Source organism: Lontra canadensis, unplaced genomic scaffold, assembly GCF_010015895.1.
Source record: "Lontra canadensis isolate GAN:19392208 unplaced genomic scaffold, GSC_riverotter_1.0 scaffold109, whole genome shotgun sequence".
Classification (NCBI taxonomy): domain Eukaryota; kingdom Metazoa; phylum Chordata; class Mammalia; order Carnivora; family Mustelidae; genus Lontra; species Lontra canadensis.
This window is the reverse complement of record NW_022631103.1, coordinates 6,175,784-6,195,871: the sequence shown is the minus strand read 5'-3', so window position 1 is coordinate 6,195,871 and position 20,088 is coordinate 6,175,784. Positions and strand designations below refer to the sequence as shown.

General features: G+C 43.1%; 1 long non-coding RNA gene across 1 annotated transcript; it reads left to right on the top strand.

Moving 5' to 3' along the window:
- Positions 1-12,328: 12,328 nt before the first annotated feature.
- On the top strand, positions 12,329-17,247 carry LOC116856387. Its single transcript, XR_004380571.1, has 3 exons — positions 12,329-12,472; positions 16,140-16,398; positions 16,887-17,247. It is a non-coding gene; the product is annotated as an uncharacterized LOC116856387 (long non-coding RNA).
- Positions 17,248-20,088: the final 2,841 nt, after the last annotated feature.

The following is a 20,088-nucleotide window of genomic DNA, read 5'->3' as shown; positions in this document are numbered from 1 at the left end:
GGACCCCGTTGACAAACGGCATCATCCCAAAGCAGCTCCTCGTCCCTCTCTGCCAGCTGAGCGTTTCTCTTCAGGAAAGAGAGAACAATGTTGATATTTTGACCACAGACAGCCTAGAGAAGGAAGGAAGGCTTTCTTTCCCTGTGGACTTCAAGGCCCTTTCCTTCCTGTGCCTCCAATTTTGTCCCATCCTTGGAGTCTCCATGAGCATGACAAACTGGCACTTACCTTCTCTCCTGCTGGTTTGGGGGAGCTTGCTGAATTTTTGAGCCTTTGGCTGTGAAACTGTAAGAGGAAAGAAGACTCAGACTTCTCTGGGGATGAGTGAGGGCCTCCTTGAAGACAGGGCTTGCCTTTATACATTTGATCACTTAGCCATGAGGCTCAGAAACCTTTGAAGAGATCTGAGCACTCACTGTAGCCTTTAGTGGGAGCACTGAGCACCTACCAGTTGGGTGACACCGGGAAAATGACTCAACCTCATTCCCATGGCCTGATCTAAAAAAATGCTAAAACCTGCCATATAGGGTTGTCACAAGATTCAATGGCAAAGAGCAGAGTGTCTAGAACATGGAATGTGCTCATTTATTAATTCAACAAATATTTATTTTCTTCTCCATATCAGGCACTATTCTAGGCAGGGTGATCACCGGTTTGTAAACAGGACTAAAACCTCTCCCTTCATGGAGTTTATGTTTTATTGCTCAAGAATTGTGGCTTTTTGTTATTTTTTGATAGGCATTATACCCCAGCTTGACCTCATCCTCTATCCACACACACATATTACGTGTCTATAAAAGGATAACTGACATTTATCTCCTCTGCTTCTTACTTTTCCCTTTTATTTAGATCAAGAAATTGAGATTTAGAAGAACAAAATAAATTATTCAGATTCACAGAATCAGAAGGCAGGAGAATGAGAACTGAGGTCCAGGTCCATCTGCTTCCCAGAAGATGCTCTCCCGGCTCTGCTGAAGTCATATGGTCAGACCCGACGACACCTCCAACAGGGGCAGCGATGATCCAGTCGTGACTGGTCCTTTCCTTTTTCATTTCAGCAGCTCTCGCAGCACAAACTTTCTTTAAAGGAGTATTAGAGACACTGACTTCAGTGCTGCAGTGAGCCCAACAGAGCTCCACCGTGGGGGCCATAATTAATAGAGATGCCAACTGCCAACTAACCAGAAAAACTCCAGCATCGTAAATCTGTCCCCTGGCTTCTCACAAGAACTGATGAATGAGGAATTTAGCTTAAATATTTAACAATCAATAATTCAAATACCTATCCAACCATTTGCAAGTTGGCATGTTTATAAATATAAGGGCTACACTTTCTTGCATTTTACATGAAACTTACTAAGAGTTGAATGGAGGGGGTGGAAACCTCCCCTGACTTTATGGGAAAGAATCTGGGGGAGGAGATGGAAATATCCTCCAGTCTTGGCTCGGCTCGAATCTACAAACCGTCCGGCTACAATCCCGTACCATTGTTTACGCCCTTATGTTGCTGGTGAGTAAATCAACCACAAATAATATGTTGGAAGGCCCAGTTGTGCAGCTTGAGTGAGATGCCAGAGGTTGATTTCCTTTCCATCAGCAGCTCTTGGGATGAAACCTAAAGCACAGCCGACAGAACCATGAATTATTCACTTTGAACTTCCATGATCTGTCACTAGAATGGGTCATCTCTCAGGCTGTAATTCAACCTCCTTCCTCCTTTCCCACTTGCCCACAGATGGCCAGGAATGAGACCCGACTCTGGGAAGACATTTTAGCCTGGTGGGTGGGGGGCTGTGAGCCGCGTGTGTCTGCAGCCTGGATAGGAGTATTGCTGTTGGGGTTTAACTCTTTTGAATGAATAAAGTCTAAGTCAGCATTGACAGCTGTGATTTATTGGCATGTCACAATTATTGAATTTGGATGCTCCAGCCACTTGCTGATTTATTAAACTGCTCTCCCCTCCAAGGGAGAATCAAAGTGCCTCCTTTGGCCCTAATGGATAGACACTTTGGAGGCACTTAGGGAAGCCATTGTTGGTAAGACTTACTACCTCAAAGAGTACCCTGTCTCATAGTGTCTCTGCATGGAAACAGCCTCCATTACTCCCATCTTATTTCTTCACAGTCAATAACTCACCCTTTCCAAAGAAGGGTGGGACGATTGGCAAAGGCCTCTGACACCGTCAGTGTTGAAGGGTTAGGCCTGAGCCGTGAGCTGCCTGCCACATTTGCCTCTCTTTACCCACACATCCCAGTTGTGTCTAGCCCTAGGTCCCCCAGGTCAAAGAAAGGTTTGAAGCCCCAACTGCATATTATACTCCTCTGTTCACAGGTTTTACCTTCCCTTGGCTGCTCCTAGAAATCATTGCAGCCAAAACCTTGACCCTGAGCCCCTTCTCAATACACTGCAGATTCTGACACCCACCCATGGGGGGTGGAGAGGAGGGAGGGGCAGGAAATGAATCCAGGCCTGGTATGCTCACCACCCTCTCATTGGGGAAGGACTGTGGCTTCTCTGTGCCACTAGTAATTGATGATTCCTAGTGTCGGATGGCCCGTTAGTGAAATGAATCCCAGGCAGCAGCATTTCCGGTGTGGAATTCTGGCTCTACCCTGGGGAAAACAAAACTAGCTGGTAATAGGCGGGGAGAAAAGGACAGAGCAACGAAAGCCATATTCTCCTTGCAGAGGCACGAGTTATGGATCTGTCTTGGATTTAGGTTTCAAGGCCTGTAGAGGAATGGGTGAGGTATAGGTCAGCAATGTTTGAAAGAAGACTAAGGAGAAGCCAAGCTGATTGAAGCCAGTGAGGAATGCCATTGGCTTGTCATGTCTGAAGATATGGGATGTAGAATTTCTGGAGACTCGTATAAAAGAACAATAATAATAATTAACATGCGAACAGCTTGTGACAATTTTGAAGCCTGTTCTCAATTGTTCTTCTTGGGCGGGGGCAGTACTGATCGGAAAAAGAATCTGGAGAAAGACTCTGTTATGGGAGGAGGGAAAGATAAAATTTACTGATTAGAAGCAAAGTACACTATTAATACTTTTAGGAGAAAGTGGGACTAGTAAGTAAGACCTTATGGAGAACATCTGCGGACCTGTGGTTTCTCTCACTGACAGGAAGAAGTCAGTATGGATCATAAATCTTATGGCTGCGTGTCCAAGATTTCAGTCTGTTTTTCTATCTGTCCGTGCTGCCGCCTAGAAGGAGCCCCAGGCAGAAATTCCTTCTCACCTGTGTACCTTGGCTTGGAGTGAGAGCAATTGTAATGGCTGCCTTTTTATTCTTGCCCAGGAAACCTGAGTCTGCTTGGAGCCGAGTGTTTGAAGCATGACACTGAGCCAAACTTCTCCTGGGAGGCTCATGATCGTTCCAGGAAGTAAATATTATTGGTTCTATCTCTAAAACAAGCAACAGAGGCAGAGAGGGGCTGAGTCCACTTCTCAAAGTCACACATTCCTATCATTTCTTGCAGAGTAGAGATTTTAGTCTCTGTGTTTCAATCTCCACTCCTCCTGCCCCCGCCATGTCCTTCTCTTTTCTTGTGTTCTGCAGAGGAGACAGTTAGGACCTGGGGGGAAAGAAGGCTAAGTAGGTGGGACCCAGGGCTCCTGCCTCTATATTAATCAGAACATTTTCCTCTTTCACACATGATGTTTCACGTACAGTCTTTGACAAAAGATCCTGTGCCATTGAAAGGCTCTGAAGACCATAACAACAGACAACCTCATTTTCCTTTCATTGGCAACTGGATACGAAGACATGAAAAATCGGAATGTTATCTGAAGACCTGGTTCTTATATATTTGCCGTTTTTCACATAAATAATGCCTTTCACTAACTCAATACTAACATGAATTGAAACATCTGGTTCAAACAGACTACCGAATTCTGTGCATGGAAAGGTTTCAGAAATATTGATTAAGCTTAATTGGAAGTCTCAAATACATTGGCAAATGTGGTTTTTTTTTTCTTTTTTAAGATTTTATTTATTTATTTGACGGAGAGAGAGACAACAAGAGAGGGAACACAAGCAGGGGTTGTGGGAGAGGGAGAAGCAGGCTTCCCGCTGAGCAGGGATCCCGATGCGGGGCTCCATCCCAAGACCCTGGGACCATGACCTGAGCCAAAAGCAGATGCTTAATGACTGAGCCACTCAGGCGCCCCACAAATGTGGTTCTTGAGTGAAGGTCTGCCTGCCTCTCTCGGAGTCAGCAAAGACCAGCCAGACACTCACCTGGAATTCAATAGGAGGCACAAAAGGGCCAGATTTAGATTGCTACTTCTCGAAGGACAAAAACCTTTCAGCATTTTGGCAATTATGATTGAGAAACCACCCAGGGAGAAGGTAGTTTTAAACACAATTAGGATTCTATTTTAAGGAGAAATCAGAAACTGGCCATTTAACGCTAATGTTTGATCTTCTGTGAAAGGGAGAAGGGAGAAGCTATTACAAATTTGCTAATACCATTAAAACTTATAAAGTGATAAAATGAGGCTACATGAAGAAAAGGCAGTCATCCCGAGCAGGAGGCATGCTAATAGCTGTGACTATATACGAGAGCAGAGAATTATTCTGAAAATCAGTGAGGAGATGTGGCTGTCTTATGAGAATGTGTCACAGTGACCAGAGGACACTCCTGGTTCTTGACCTGTTGGAGTGATCTCCAAAGTAGAGGCCCACACGATGATTAGAACTTCTATTTGCATTTATTTTTATTTCTTCTATTAAAAAGGATTGTTTTTGTGTGATTTTTACAATGTCCATAATGTATTAGTGGAGAAGTAACGAATATAATTTAAAATAAATATATAGCTATCTATACTACTACTCAAACTCTTGCATTCTGAACACAAGAGTTGAATCAATTAAGCTAAATTTTAGGATGCTTTTTTTTTTTTCTATCCAAACTCAGACTACTTGCTGTTGGAAACTGGGGGCCAAATAGGTTTGGATAAGCTTGTATCCCTTGCTATTCAAATATGCTATCTGAACTCAGGAACCAATATTTGGATAGTGAAGGACTGTTGTATCTAATCATACAGGTGTCAGTTGTTTTTTAGCTGAGAGAGTCACTATGAAAAGAAGTTAGGAGACCCCATTGCCTGTGACCCTGTCGCTAGGTCTGACTTTAAGGCCGACAGGGCTTTGCAAAACCCTGAGGTCATCTCTGATAATCCCAGACCAAACAAAACGCTCCTTTTGTGCCTCTGTGTAGAGTGAAGCTGTATCTTTCTAGAGGATTAGGTTTTGATATCAGAGTGTAAGGTGAAAGTTTCACGTAGTCAAAATTGCCCTTGAAAATAGCTAGGAAAATACTGTTTTTGGAGGTTGAGGTACAGTCTATTAGTAAGTCCGATGTGGTCAGGATTTGCTTCAGTTTGGAGGCAGGGGGGATATCAGTATTTCTTAATGGAACTCCCGTGAAATACTGAGTTGCACTTTGTGGCCATGTGGTACCAGAAATCCCATCTCTAAACATTAGAATCAAACTCAGTGCAGCTACAAATTCTGTAAGAGGCTGTGGAGAAGACAGGTCTTTGAGAACAAGCCAACTCCAGGCCCCCTCTCACACTCCCCCTGGGTTAGATGTGTTGAGTACAATGAGTGCAGTTCCCCACCCCCCACTGCTGCAATGGAAGTCAACCGAGTGTGGTGATGGTTGCCTAACTCTGACTATACCAAAAGCCATTGAATTATATACTTTATTTTTTTATTTTTTATTTTTTTGCCATTGAATTATATACTTTAAATGGGTGAATTGCACATATATAAATTATATCTCAATAAAGCTGTTACTTTTTTAAAAAAGGCATAGATCCCTAGGCACTCATTTCTAGAGAATAAATTTCCAAGAGATGAGCTTGTACTACTCTCAGACCCAAGCTCCTCTCCTGGGTGCCATGCATTAGAGGTCTCTTTCTTTGGCCTTCCTATAGATACACCCTCCCCATAGACTGTGTCCATAAGGTTAAAGGGACCTGCTCACCAGTCTCTCAGTACCCCTTATAATCCATGCTATTCATTCTGGGCACCCTGGAATTCCTGCTCAAAAGGCCCAATCTGCTATCATGGCCTGTATAGACTATTCATCTGTCCATCTCCCAATGACACTGATAGACTTCATCACGGGTATGTGTACTCCTAATTTTGAGAGCGTAGATGAGAACTTCTCTTTGCATTTGGATGGGAGTATAGACAGAGCTTGGATATTCAGGCTGGGATGCTCAAACATGTGCACAAGACTCCTTAGTGCAAGGTTGAGTTGAGGATAGGAAAAGAAAGGGGCTAGCCATGAATCAGGGTCCCCTAGATGGACTCTTGTTCCAGAACCCTCGAATATTGAGACAGATCAGCCATGATGGAAAAAGGTCTAAAATCAGAGTAAATATCAACCTATCCTGGTGCTTTTCCAATACAATAAACACATCTCTCCTTTTTCAGAAATTCAAAAACAGCGATGGCTAACATGTATTAAATCTGCCAGGCTCTCTTTTATGCATTTAACAGGCATTATCTCACTTATTTCTTACAATGAAGTGGGCGCTATTATCACCCCAACTTCTCCAATGAGAACATCAAGAATTGCAGAGGTTAAGAAAACAGTTGAGTCAGAATTTGATAACAGGACAATCTGACAAAATCCCACTGAGCCATTCAGCCTCCCCAGCAATGGCTGACTCATAGATAAGATTGTGTTAGCAAGAAACAGGTTCCATTTTAGCTTCTAACAATTCCAAGAGTGATACAAAGGAAAAAAGGAAAAAAAGTGTGTGTCTTCCAACAGAAGAGTGGGCTAAGTTTCTTTCGTTCGAACAAGACCGCATAGCACAGAATGTGCATAAGCACTGTAATACGAATCACATTTGTAAGGGACATTTTCATCTTCTCTGCAGCCTGAAGCCATGGGTTGTCAGTTATTCCTTCTAAGATTAATCTTTCTGCTTCAGAGATATGGAGATTAAGGATTCAGGGCATGATGACTTATGCACACATGAATATGATTTTCTATATGTTACTAAAAATTTGGTTCACAAAGCATTCCTTCCATCTGAAGTCTCAGTCCCATGGTTACTTGAAACTTATTGATGTGCCTAGCGTTGGTTTTCTCAAGGTTGTAAGCAGGACCTCCAAATGTACCAGCCTGAACTCATTTTACAATAGCTGACTCAATTCTAGCATGGATTCAATTAACAACAATTTATAATACATGAATATTTGTGAACATGTCTCATTGTTATGTGGCACCCCCCCATTCTACAGATGGGGAAACCAAGTCTCAAAGAAGTTGTATAAATTGTCCAAAGTGGTAAGTAGGGCCAAAAATCAAATCATCCCCCTGAGGGCACTTTGGTTGTTGGAATGTGGAATTTTTTACAGGTATAAGATACTGCCTTGTTCATAATTTCATATGACTTTTATTTATTTTCAAAGATTTTATTTATTTATTTAGAGAAAGAGAGCAGGAGGAGGGTCAGAGGGAAAGGGAGACACAGAATTTCAAGCAGACTCCATGCTGATGGAGCCTGACATGGGGCTTGACTGCATGACCTTGAGATCACAGCCTGGGCCGAGACCAAGAGTCAGACGCTCAACCAACTGAGCCAACAAGGTGCCTCTGATATGACTTTTAAATTAACCTACAGAGTTGTGTAGGAATAAGAATCATTTGGTGGATGCTCCTCAAGACCTCATTTTTCCATCTCTTTCTCCTGGAAAATGCATCCAAATCTTCATTTGGAGGGGAAGTTCCTTCCTAGGCTTAGCTTCCTAATCTGGAGAGGATGGTATCTACCTCATCTCATAGGGGGCTTGGATTGACTTAGGTTCTTCGGCTCAGCCCACTCTAGGCCACAAGGATTTGTCAGGGTGGGTATGGGACCCAGTTTGGCTGCTGAGATGAGAAGAAATAGCTGTTGGGACTTCGAGGAAAGAAGTTTCCTCTTTCATCCATGGTAACTACTGCAAGAGTAGAGCCTTCTTCCTCTGGAGCATAGAGCATGTGCAGGAGGGGACTGAAAATAGCACTGTCATTTTTTGCTACTATAGGATGAAGCAGCCAGGGGAGGGGGTTAGGAGAAGGGAAATTGAGCCCTAGAGGAGGGTTTGTGACGAGAATGGCAGAGAAATAGAGATGAAGCCATGATATTGTGACCTCTAGATCATATCACACCTGGATATCTCATTTTTACTTAATTTTGATTGAGGTGATGCAGCAGAGATTGTCTTTCTCAACTTTGTATCTGAGAAACTGAGGCTCAGATAGGCTGAAGTACTTCTCAGGCTCCCACAGCTAGAGAGCTGTGTCTAGGGTGGAAATACATGTCCCTTTGCTTCAAGTCTGAGGCTTCTTCAGTGTTTTCAAGGATGCTTTCCCCACACTTGGGTCAGAGCAATATTTTTTCCTCTTTACCCAGGAAAAATAAGCAAACACCCACTCCATAGAAGATTTATGGAGAAAAGGCCAGAGGAATTGAAAAGAACAATAAAGCCATTGTAACAGAAAAAGTTGTACCAAAGCCAATAGAACCAAGAGAATTGGAAATAGCCAATCTTGGGCATTCAGAACAAGCTCTATTAAAAATGTTGACTGATTTATTAGAAACCAGGGAGACCATTTAAAATTTTTATAATTAGTAGGAACCTCAAAATAGTCCTATTAAGATGCCAAAATTTGTGGAGCAAATAAGAAATGTAATAAAAAATAAATTAAAGCATAAAATATTAACTTTAGAATTGACCTTAGACATCATTTCATCCTACCTCCCACCAGTGGAGAACTTCCTTTTACTACACACCTAACAGACGATCATCCTGCCTCTGTTTGAATACCTCCATTGATGAAGATCTTACTATCTCATAAGGCAGACAATTTTGTTTTTAAATTATACTGTAATCTGGTCTAATTAATGAAAAAATTAAAAATATAGATAAGCCCAAAGAGTAATGTTGCAGAATATTTTGTATTATTATTTTAACTTATATTTATTATGGTTTCACTTTCTTTCTCTTTTTTTGCTTCTAAGTATTTCCTGTTATTCTATAAACTTTCCCCTGGTTTGGCAAACAGCTTGAATGTTCTATAGTTCCTGCCTTGGAAGAGGGAAGGCCAAACAGAATGAAGAGAACATCAGACACTTAGGACGTAAGTAATAGAGTCAGGAATATAGATGTAAAGCCAGACCATCCAGGCTTTAGAACAAAACAACAACAACAACAACAACAACAAGAGACTCTCAGGATGGAGACATTCGGACAGTCATAGGAGAAACATGGGGAGTTTGGACATAGTGGGGTGTTGAGAAAGCCCCGGTGAGAGGGGACAGAAGATATTCCAGACAGGTTTGAGGAAGTCAAGAGTTCTCTTTCCTTTTCTGAGGAGAATCTGTGAAAGGGGTAAATATACCAGAGTAGAAACAGATAGTTGTATTGTGTGGGAAAACAGATCTGTCATGTCCCCAGACTTTCCTATAGCACAGCATGATAGTGGGAGGAGGGATGTTTCCCAAACACAGAGAGAGGAAGGGGCACAGAGCTTTTGTCTGTAGGAGGATGTGGATTCCATGGTGCCTGCATGGGCTCATGACATAAAGCCACATACAGATGGCACCATCTCAGTGAGCCAATGGAGACGAATAATGACCAAGAGTCAGGTGCCCCCCTGCATGCCCCCAACATTATGCCATGTAACACCATCCCACAATACTGACCCTTTGTCATTTTTTGGCTTTGAAATCAAACCCCTTTCTGGGATTTTGGTAGAAGCCTTGGGAAGAAGTGTTCCCTCTCTCTACTACCTTCTCTCCCACTAAGAGGGTATGTGACCTGTAGTCACTAATTATATGCTTCTGCCCAGATATCTGACTCTTGAGTGAGTGAAGCAAAGGCAGAAGGATGATGGGACCAACCACAGGATGGCTGTTGTAACTGGTTGTGACCACATCCTGGCCAATTTTTCTTGCTGCCTAGTCTCGCTTGGTTCCTGACAAATTTCCAGACTGGTGAGTTACCCAATGCCTTCCAGTGAATTCCTCTTTTGTGAAAGGTAGTTAGAATCTCTTTCTGCTCCCTGCAGTTTCCTGATACAGGAATTTGTACCAGGAAGTGTGCCACAGTCTCTTCAAGTCAGAAGGCCTTCAGGGGAGAAATCTGGGGTTGATTATAATACCTCAGTGAGGAGTTGATGACTATGATCATTTTTTTTTTTTCTTTAGGATTCAGAGATAGAAACATGGAAGCCCATGGTTCACAGCAACAGAGCAACTTAACTATCATCTACAGTCATTTGTTTGAAGGGCTCATGAAAAGCAGGGTTTCAAGACCCCCAACCACTGTCCTGAGACAGTGTGAAAGACAGAAGGAGTTCAAGGACTGTGGGATGGAGTGGCTGCTCCTACTAGCTCTGGTTAGCTTATTAAAAGAGAGTGATAGATTTAAACCCCAGAATTCTCAATTTAAGGCATATATTAATACCCAGGAACTTATTATGGGGCTGCGCTGAATGGATTTCCACCCTCCAAAAGCCACACAGCTGAGAGACTGGTAAACAAATTTAAGTTGGATTCTGAGGTTTGTAGAATTACATCAGTTAAGTTCTCAGCCTTGTCACACCTCTTAGGAGATAATTTAGGCATGGCAGGGACAAGACTTGAGACGAGGGTATGCGTGATGACCCAGAGATCTCACCAACCCCCCGTGCCACCCAAAACAGGCTAACTCCCTTGACTGTTCCCTCTTTTTACTTTTTGCCTAAAGGTACTATAACTTTCTTACCCTAAAGAGTTACACTGAAATAAAAGTCTATTTTTATGATCTGCATTGTAGCAACCCTCCCTTGTCTTTGGGATCAGACCTAGAAGACCCATGGGGCAGGTGGGTAGTAAAAAGTCAAACCTGAGAGCAGAAGGCAGAGGTAACAAGTAATTTGCAAAACCTTGTTAATTTACACCTTCAAAGATCTAGGGAGTATGTGTGGGAATGAATTCCGTAGGCTCTAGACCAAAGACAAGATGAATATCATTTTAGACCAAGTTAAAGGCATTGATAATAGATGCACTTAGCAGAGACCCCAGATTCTGTCGCAAGTTCGAGCAGCTGGGAGTAGACACCATTGTTTGTTCAGTTGGTTGACAGAAATCTGGACTCAGTGGTGGCCAACATTAAACAGAGTTGAGATGTCATAAATTCCTTGATATCAAGTAAAGGAAAGAATCCAAAGACTCTGAAAGATAGGAATGCTGGAGTGAATTTATCATGTGCAACTTGCCTCTCACTCCCCGACTCTGTCCCCCAGGAGAGTGCAGAGGACATCCTCCTTGCCAAAGTCTTGAGAAATACCTTGAGGAGGGAAACACCAATGTCTTCACCACAGCCGCTGTTATCTAGAGTTGGAGATTGTGAAGGGAGCTGCAGTTGACATGGGGTTTCTGGATTCAGTAGGGATGGGAGGAACCTGGGTCAGCCAAGGACACATGGTACCTTTTCAATGGTAGAGATGAGAGCTGAAGGGGGAATCCTTCCTGTCCCCTCCCTGGGGACACATGGCTTTAATTCAGCCAGTGAGATTTTCCAATCCAGAGCTCTGAATCTTTTATCATGTGTTTCTTTTGCAAATATTTTCTCCCAGTTCATGGTTCACCTTCTCATTCTTTTGACATTGCCTTTTGCAGAGCAGAAGTTTTTAATTTTAATGAAGCCCAGCTTATCAATTATTTCTCTCATGGATCCTGCCTTTGGTGCTGTATTTAAAAAGTCATCATCACCGCGAAGGTCATCTGGATTTTCTCCTATGTTTTCTTCTAGGAATTTTATAGTTTTGCATTTTACATTTAAGTTTATGATTCACTTTGAGTTAATTTTTGTGAAGGTCTGTGTAGAGATTCATCTTTTTTGTGTGTGTAGACGTCCAGTTTTCCAGCAATATTTGTTGAGAAGGCTATCTTTGTTCCCTTGTTTTGCCTTTGTTCCTTTGTCAAAGGTCAGTTGCCTATATTTACATGAGTTTATTTCTGGGCTCTCTGTTCTGTTTCATTTATCTTTTGCCTACTCTTTTGCCAATACCGCACTACCTTGGTCACTGTGGCTTTATAGTTGCGTCTTGAATTCAGGTAGCATCAATCTTCCAACTTTGTTCTTTTTCAAGACTCAGAACCTTGAGCAAGAAAAGCAACAGTCTGGATGATGAGATTGTATTGGAGGACCTAAGGATATAGACCCAACGACTCAACCCTACCTAATTTGACTGTTGATATTTTACAAAGCTCAACAGGAACCAACTCTTATTTCTCCTCCAGTTTCACTCTGCTCCATTCTCCCACTGGGCTCCAACCACACTGGACTTGTTCCAGTTCCTTAAACTTGTCTGATTTTCCTTTCCCCACAGCTTTCACACACGCTGTTTCTTTTGCTTAAAATATTCTTCTTCCAGCCCTGCCCTGGCCAACTTCACTCATCCTTCCGATTTCAGGTAAAATAGCCCTTTCTTATTAGGTCTTTCCTATTACATGCTGTTGTATATTTTCCTCTCTTGCTCTCATCCGAATGTTAATTTTCTTTTAATTTGTATGCATTTTCTGTAATGTCTGTTCACAATCCTTTGGTTTAATACATTTCTGCTTTGTTCTTTGCTGTGTCTGCTGCTGCTAACTTCCAATGGTGGGTCCAACAGGGATGGTGCTCAAAAATTATTTGCTAAATGGATGCTTTACATATGCTGTCTTGATTGTGTTTCCTCACTTGTAAAATGGGAACGTCTCATGTCAATAAATAAAACCTATAAAGTCTTTTTTAAAGGTGCCATAGTGTTCTACAACAGGAATGATGATGATCATAATAATAATGGCTATCTTTATCTGAACATTGTGGTCTATCAGGCCCTATTGCAAGGGCAGAACATATATTAATCATTTAGCTTTCCAAACTGATGAGGTAGACATTTGTATTATTCCTATTTACAAATGTATACACTGAGGCATGGAAAAATTAAGCAGCCTTTCTTAGCATTTTAGAACCAGTATTCTATGCAGTCAGGATTTGAACCCAGGCATTCTGACTCTAGATCTTATGCTCTTAATCTCAATGTTGCATTGCATATAAAATCCTGTTTCATAGGGTGCCTGACTGGCTCAGTTGATAGAGCATTTGACTCTTGATCTTGGGGTCATGAGTTTGAGCCTCATAGTTGGGCATACAGCCTACCTAAAAAAATAATAATATAAAAAATTCTATTTCATTTAACCAATCCCCTTAATGATATACATTTAAATTATTTCTAACTTTAAGTCATTGTAAATGCCAGAATTAATTCCTATTATCTTCATACAATTATCCAATTATATTTGAAAATGTTTGCTAAATTGCTCACCAGATTGAACATTTTTTTCCATCAGCAGCATGAACAGGCTCTTGCTCACATCCTTTGTGCTTTTTAGTATTTATAAGTTTAACAGAAGAAATAGGGCTACCTGATTTAGCAAATAAAAATATAGGGCGCTCAGTTAAATTTGAATCTCAGATAAATAATGAATAAGTTTTTTGTGTACGTCCCATGAAATATTAGGACACATGCTACTTAGTATAAATATGTAGCATGTAACATTTGGGATATACTTATAAAAATTTTTTTGTTGCTTAACTGAGACTCAAAATTAAATTCAAATTCCAATTTAACTAGGAGTCCTATGTCGATCTGAGAGCTGTAAGGAGAAAAGAAGTATTTAATTTAAATTTGTCTGTCTACCTTCAGTAACTAATCAATAACAAAAGTATTTATTACAATAACCAAATTATAGAAGAAACCCAAGTGTGTATGGATAAGAAGATGTGGTACACACACACACAGAATACTACTCAAACATAAAAAAGAATGAAATCTTGCCATTTGCAATGATGTGAGTGGAGCTAGAGAGTATAATGCTAAGTGAAATAAGTCAGACAGAGAAAGGAAAATACCATATGATTTCATTCCCATGCAGAATTTAAGTAACAAAACAAATTACCAAAGGAAGAAAAAGAGAGAGAGAGACAAACCAAGAAACAGACTCATTTTTAACTCAAGGTTGTCAGAGGGGAGGGGGGCGGGGGATGGGTTAAAGAGGGGATGCGGATTAAGGAGGGCACTTGTTTTGATGGGCACCAGGTGATGTATGGAAGTGCTGAGTCTCTTTATTGTACGCCTGAAACTAATAGAACACTGTATGCTAACCATACTGGAATTAAAGTACGATACAACACAATACAAGTATTTACAAAGTAGTAGCTAAGTGCTGGGTGTTTTGACTATAAGAAAGAATACATAGTCCTTGATATCAGCTAGCGCACTGTCTAGTGAGAACACGACACATGGTTAAATCTAATACAAGATCATAAGTACAGTGATGGCGATACACACAGGGGTGTTCATTAGGGACATCTAAGACCAGATGGGGAAGCAGAATTGTTAAAAGACTCCTGAAGGCTTGGCGCCCCCCCCCCCAAGGGATGCTGGGGGATTTCAGGCAGAGAGAGGTGTAGAGTCTAAAGCCAAAGCTGGCAAGTAGCACGAGTGTGTAGGCGACACAGCAGCTAATGTTGCTGTAGCCAAAGGCGTGAGGCAGGGAGTGATGAGGAACGAGCCTGGGGATTTGGGGGTAGGAGGTAAATCGTGAAGGTGGTTCATTGTAAATGCCATGCTGCTAAATGGAACAAGATTTTAAGCAGGACAGACTTATTGCTCAGGCAAGCTTCTCCGTGAACCTTTTCCAGGGACCTTTTCTCCCTGAAGCTTTTCCTTGTGGCTCAGGAGGCTCTCCTCAAGGTTGTTCTGGAAACAGAAACTAATTATGTTGTGTCACAAATGCCTATTCGCTATCTTCCCCATGGGATTTCTTGAGGGCAGGAATCTTTATTTTTCCCCCCTCGGTACCCCCATGTTCCAATTCCACATTGGCTGTGCTGAATCCTAAATAGTTGGTCGAGGGGGTGTTGCATCAGTGACCTCCAGCCAGCCCACATTCTCTTACTGCTAAATCACATCCGGTCTCCAAATGGTCGCTGGTGTTCTCCCTCTACTGCCAGGAGCTTCCCCACCACTTAGAGCCCTGTCCATTCTACTGCCTGGAAAGGAACTTCCTCCCCTAGGTCTTTGTCATGGTCCCCACCCATCTTCCTGAGACAGGACGACTTCTGCTTTAGAAAATGTCTAGCTAGAATGACTTCTGCTCGTGATGTCCTACAACAGTCTCACGTGGCTGACCATGGCCTGCTCACCCCCAGGAAACTCAATTTGGGATATCCTGTGGTCACCCACTTTGCCTTTCTATCACCCCTTATCTTCCTTCCAGAGGTTCGTCCTCTCTGAGAGCATTAGGTTTCAGACGTGTATTTGTCATACCTTTGAACTCGCTCAGGTTCAAGTTAGGGCTTTTGCTGTATGTAGTTTAATCCCAAGAACCATCCTTACTCGCCTGATTCTTAATTTGTGTGTGTGTGTGTTGGGAGGGGGGCTTTTCTAACATTCCCATACGGCAGGGACATACTAGTCCACCTTCAAGGACGCCTGGCGGCTGACCTTGCTGTCACTTTTCTGCAGCAGCAACAGTTGCTCCGGCTTCGCTCCTGGACGAGTCCGAGTCCCCACAGGGCTCCTGAGTGGGCCCTGCCCTCAGTTCCCTGTTTACCCCCTCAAGGCCTCTGGATTGGGACCCTGCCTTGGCCTCTGTGTCTCTCCAGGGTCCCAAGTTCCTATGGGTCAGTTACGGGAGCTCCAGAATCTGAGGAACCAGCCCAGATGGCTTTCATTATGTAATTTCACACGCCCGAGAACCCCAGCATCCCTGTGCTTTCATCTTTGGTGACAGACAAAAGACAAAAACAAAGACAAAGAAATGGCGGGCGTAGAAAAGTTAATTTTTTTTTTTTTAAATTACCCAGCTAGTGAGTGGCCTACCTGGGATTCGAACTCTCGCTCTGTGATTCTAACACCCACATTCTTCCTGTCATGTGGTCTCCCCAGAAGCCTGATGCACGGGCCCCAGGGCAAGCCACTTAGGTTTATGAGTTTCAGCTTCCTCCTCTCCAAAACCGAGTTCATAATAGGTTAATTAGAACTACCTCTCAAGATGGTTGTAGAGATTAAAAGGAATTATGTAAATTAGGCACCCTGCCCAGGGCCTGACAACAGCCAACCAAGAACGATCTCCTCCCTTCCTTGCTGTGTCCATCTGGGTGGACTTTTCCCATTGTCTTAGCAAGGGAGCTGCTCCGAGGAAGTACCAGTCGTGTCAGCCAAGAAGGCCTGGGAGGAGCTGCTTTCCAGAAGCCCAGGTGCCTGAAGGAAGGCTCTTCCCCAAGCTGACCAAACAAAATGGGCGGAGTCATCCCGATGGACGCCCAGAGGCTCACGCCCCCTCACAGGTAAGGAGGCAGGACAGGCCGGAACCCCCCCGCCCCCGCCGGCCCCCAGCACCGGGGAGGCCAGGTCTGCACCGACCTGGGGCATCCCAGAAAGATGAGGCTGCTGATGGGTTCAGCAGGGATTTGGGGGAAATGCTCTTTTGCACAAAGCTACTTTTTGGTATTTCTTATCTCCCCGCCCCATCTGAGCATGCCCACAGCCCGGCTCTGAGTTAGGAGCACATAAATCTCCATCACAAATTTATTGCCATCATTTATCAGCTCCTATTGCTCAATGGCCAAGCAGTTAATTTTAAAATGAAGTGGGGCTGTTTTCATTAATACCCTCGCGCTAACTACCTATCAAAACACTCAAAGACAATTAATACCATGTTGCTGAAGTACTGAACCAATAAATATCTCCAGTCTTGGCTTGTCTCTGGCAGATAAAAGACATTAGACTCATCCCCTATTTCAATAATATTCTTCCATTCTCTTTCCCTCCATAGCATCCGAAACATTTACATTGAAGAGCGAGATTAAATCGCCAGACCAGCCCATAACATGCATTTAAAAGGCTGTTTTTTCATGACATCTCAGTAATGCCTTCAGGATAGAGTGGTAATGACAACGTGCCTGAAAAGAAGATGGTACATTTCTGAGGAAGCTACATCATCAATACCAAAGCCTTTTGGCCTCAGAGGCTTTCTGGAAAGCAAATGCCTCGCCTTGGATGGGGGCAGGAATCCAGTTTGATCAGCAGTCTGAGCAGTGGGTGGGAATTGGAATCCACATTCTCACAGTCTCACAGCCTTGACAGACAGAATATTCTAGATGTTGACAACTCTGAAGCCACATCAGGGATGGATGGCATGTTATTTACTAAGGCATGAGTTTACCTCTCATATGGAGGGCTGGCCTGACGGTGATTTTCTAGCAACCTTTTCCGCCCCTAGCACCGTATTCAGTCATTCTTCCTTAGCATATATTTGTGGGCCTACTGTCTGCAAAATGCTGCCCTAGGCCCCAGGGATGCTGCGTGGGCATCTCGGTCTGCAGGACACACGTTCCCATCTTCATTATTATTTGCCATGAGCCAGCATCATTTATACAACAACTCTTCAGTAATTAAAAAAAAAAATTGGTGTCTTTGTAGAAATAGCCCTGGAAAAGAAATCTGGGTGTTGCCTTAAAAAAAAAATGTTATTGCCCCCCCACCCCATATTGCTTAAATAATGTGTTCACTGTGGAAAAGTTAGAAACTAGAGGTGAGCGGGAAGAAAATAATTAGCTCCCTAAATCCTACCATACAGAGATAACTACAGCTAACCTTTGCTTCCCACACACATGAGCTCTCTTTCTTCTTTTTGTATATCTACTGCCTTTTTAAAAGCATATTTATTCTTTGTGTAATTTCCTGCCCCTCATCTCCTTCTATAGAAGGCTATACTGTCCCATCATTCCATCTTAATAGGCATATTTGTATAGCTAATGGCTGCTGACACTCTCTGGGTCCTACTACCCTGTGTATTATATAAAAAAAAAAGAATATATACTAGCTTGTTTAAATGTTCCTCCCTGTCTGAATGTTGAGGTGGTTTTCTGCACCTTTAAAGTCGTAAACAACACATAAACAACTTGATTAGTCCTTATTACTAGATCTTGGTGCACACCTCTAATTATTTCCTTGGGATCAACTCACTGAATTTCTAGGTCAATTTGTAGGCACATTTTTAAACCCTTTGCTTTACATGGCCAGACTGCCCTCAAAATGTTTCCAGTTTATGTTCCCAGATACGCTTGTCCTCTGCCGGGTGAGGACTTCCAGCTTCTCACAATCAAATTATAGAGAAACAGACTGCGCCTGCTCCTCCCTAATCCCTTTGAACATTTAGAGTGGCAGGAGTCTCCCTTCTCCTGCCAACAGCCAAGCACCCCACCCCCCGCCCCCGCCACTGTATGTGATGGGGGCTCTGCAACTCACCTGTCCCTCCCTTGGCCTCAGGGCTTTACTTCTGGCAGTTGTACTCTCTTTGCCTGTGAGCTCTTTCCACAACACTTAAAAATACTGTTTCTTGGGGTGCCTGGGTGGCTCAGTGAGTTAAAGCCTCCGCCTTCGGCTCAGGTCATGATCCCGGGGTCCTGGGATCGAGCCTCTCAGCTCAGCAGGGAGCCTCCTTCCCTTCCTCTCTCTCTGCCTGCCTCTCTGCCTACTTGTGATCTCTGTCAAATAAATAAATAAAATATTTTAAAAAAATACTGTTTCTTGGGTGCCTGGGTAGCCCAGTCGGTTAGCATCTGCCTTCAGCTTAGGTCATGATCATGGGGTCCCGGGATTGAGTCTTGCATCTGACTCCCTACTTCTCCCTCTGTCACTGCCCCACTCGTGGTCTCTCCCCCTCACCTCTCTCTGTCAAATAAATAAATAAAATCTTAAAAAAAAATACTGTCCTTTTTTTTTTCTTTAAAAGAAAAAATGTGCTTGACCTCTGGTATGGGCTGAATTGTGTACACCCCTCAGATTCCTATGTTGAAGCCCTAACCCCCAGTACCTCAGAATGTGCCTATATTTGGAGATAAGACCTTTAAAGAAGTGATTTAATTGTCATGAAGCATTTAAGGTAGACCACGACCCACTCTGTCCGGTGCCCTTCTAGAAGAAGAGGAACTTTGGACACACAATGAGGTGTGTGGGCACTTAGGAAAGACCGTGTGAGGACACGGTGAGAAGGTAGCTCTCTGCAAGTCCAAGGGAGAGGCCTCCAAAAACACCACAACTGCTGACCCTGGATCTCAGACTTCTAGCCTATAGAACTATGAGAAAACGAATTTCTGTTATTTAAGCCCCACAGCCTGTGGTGTCCTGTTACCCCAGCAAACCAATACAACCTCAGTATAGAAAACCTTTCCTACAGCTGCCCTTATAAAAGCAAATTCCTGAGCAAATTTGCTCTTACCCTTTATTCTCTTGTCCCTTCTCACAATGCAGCCCACTACCATCTGGCTTCTGCCCCCAATTTGAGAGACAGCTCCTACCAAAGTTATACACAACCTCCACATTACTGACCCAATGAACACCATGCCTGGCACATATAGACACTGAATTCCCCTCGTAGGAGTTGCTGTTATAAGTGTCTTGATAAGGGGAAAAGTCTACTCTAAGATGGCTGACCAAACCAGCAAGCGAATTCCAGTCCCTGTCTCAAAGCCCTTCTGGGTTCTTCTTTCCTACCCTGTTTCCCACGTGTGCCAAAAGTACCAAGGATGAGGAAGTAGAAGGATATAAATTACCCTCCCTGCTCATGCTCAGGCTCAGACCTTTGGAGAATGGTCTCCTCTGAGCCCACCGGTGTTACATAAACCTCCGATCCTCCAAAGTCTCCGCGTGCCACTTGGTTCTTCCATCAGGACCCAGTTCAGGTTCTGTAACAGTCTGAGTAAGAGGTGGCATCTCAGTCTGCCAAATTAGAGTACGGGATAATAAATATGTCCATATTATTTCTTTACAGAATGTGCATTGGCCGTTCCCCCTGCCCAGCCCTAAAGGAACCAGAAGCAGCAGGAAAAGGGTCGGACAAAGGACCTTTTAACGCCTGAAAAGGATCTGTAAGTATGGAGAACATGTTCATAACAGAAAAGCTGTGGCATGTTTCCAAAATATCGCAGGGGCAGGGAAGGGAGATTCAACAGAATATGTCTGAAGCGAGTCGT